We start from the raw sequence: 2,254 nt of genomic DNA on the forward strand, positions 1-2,254 counted from the left end.
CAGCCTCTGGTGAGTCTCCAAATCTCCTTTCTCCTTGCTGTGGACGTTGGACTTGTGCCTTATTTCTTTTCCTCAACAGAGCAATCCGATCATTGATCTCTTGCAAAGCTGTCAACTGTTGGTTCTGTTTGGCCATCTGACTTTGGCCGTGTGTTTTTCCTACCATGGCTTCCTGAAAACACTCTCAAAGATCAAGTGAAGGTAAGGAAAATCCTGATTCAGGAGCTTCAGCTCTGATACCAAAATGTTGTAGGCACAGGGGGGTAACCCACGAATTGATAGAATGGTGGAACCAAGGTTTAAACCTGAAAACAAAGAGAACCGATTTTTATGAGTTTTTAGAGTTTTATAATGCAAACAGAAACAAATATGAATATGAATCAAAATGATAATATGAATAAAAACAAATAGAAAAGGGATAGATTGATGGAGATGGGATCTTTGTTGCTGGATGTGTATCACTCTCAACAAGGATCAATGGATGGGAGATGAATGAAGATGGAACCGGTCTTTCTGGATGTGTATCACTCTCAAGATCGATTAATGGATGGAGATGGGATGATGGACGCCACAAAGCTCTGTGAAAGGAGGCTTTGATAAGTCAAGTTGCTCCAGAGTTGTTTCTCACACACTCAAAAGACTTAGAACAATAGTTTTGACAAAACTAGAAAAACTGAATAATTCATAATACTTTCAAAGATGGGTGATTTACAATGAAACAAAGACTAGAGCTTTATAGGCTCGACCAAGGACTCTCTAACAGTCATAAAATGACATAAGGAAAGAATTAAAATCGAAATAATAAACTTGGAAGCAAAGGAATTGATGGCTCCTTGAAAACTAGCCGTTGGAGGCTTAATGATGAGAATCTTGGCCAAATGAATGTAGATGGTGTCCTCCTTGTATCTGGACGGTTTGAGGGGGTAAGTGAGCTTCCTGGGAATCTTCTTAATGGTCTGGAAGGTGCTGATGTCGTGCATAGACTGAAGGAAAAAGAGCTGTTGGAGTTTTAATGCTTGAGACTCCAAATAAGGCAGTTTGGTGATAATGGGGATCTTCTTATTCCTATGTGGGCTGGTGCATGGGATGAAGTTGTAGAACTCTTCTGGCTCGTGTATATTGTCTCCTGGATGTCTTGGTTTTGTCTGGTCTGGACTCCTTATTGAGTGTAGAATCCATTGAAAGACTCGTGATTTAAACCCTCCTGGTTTGTAAGATATTGCATTTTTAGTGCACGTATATCCTGGTTGGCGCCTTGGCTGGTTGAGTAGGGTGTTGGGTCGACCTCTGGTTCTGCTGCTGAATTGCTGGCTGTAACATTCCCTCCCCCTTGAAAAGGTTTCGACCTAGAAACTTTATAACCTGCACCAAGATAGAGCAAGTCAGCTTTCATACTCTTTTGAGATTCTAAGGTCTTACCTTGATATTGTTTCGGTTTGGGGATGGATTGTGCATCAGGTGGCTCTTCTTTCAGCAAATAGGATAGGATCATGCCTCTGATTTTGACTTTGTCATTTCTTATCTCCTTCAGTGGATGGTCCTTCATACTCCTAGTAGGCTCAGTTCTGACCATCTTTGGGTTTGATTCTCCTAGCAACAAAAGATTATCCTGTGGGATTTCTTTGAAGCTTTCTTCCTTGCAACCTGAAAAATTCTCAGCATTCTGGACAAAAAGCAAGTGCATTATATCTGTCATTGAAATATTAAGAACATGCTTATCTAAAAGGAATCTTACCATAGGTTTTGGAACTTGAACAATGTATTGTTCAGATTTCGGTTTCCACTTAGAAGTGGGTTCATGGTTGAGCTTAGGATCTGGTTCTTTCTTTGGAACTACAATAAGCTTATAGCTTTCATTTGTTCTACCTGTACCAAGAACACACACGTCAGTACTAGTATCCAAAGGTGGTGTTTGAAACTTACCTTGGTGGGATACTTTTATGACCGGTTTTGCTTCTTTAAGCAACATGGACTGCATTGTGTCTTGAACCATCTTCTGGTCCATCACAGGTGTGGCGCCTGGTGGCTCCTCTCCTTTGAATTCATGCTCCTTAGTTCCTGTTACATCACCCTTTGACAAAGACAAGTGCATTACACAAGAATTTGGAACCAATAAATCATATTGAATAAAACTATCACTTTTCATAGATAATTCTGTTTTCTCTTCTAGTGATGTTTCTATCAATGCTTTCTTGGTAGGGCAAACTACAGCAAAGTGTCCTCTTTTATGACATCTAGAACATGTCTGATCTTT

Source organism: Brassica oleracea, chromosome C9, assembly GCF_000695525.1.
Source record: "Brassica oleracea var. oleracea cultivar TO1000 chromosome C9, BOL, whole genome shotgun sequence".
In the NCBI taxonomy this organism is placed as follows: Eukaryota; Viridiplantae; Streptophyta; class Magnoliopsida; order Brassicales; family Brassicaceae; genus Brassica; species Brassica oleracea.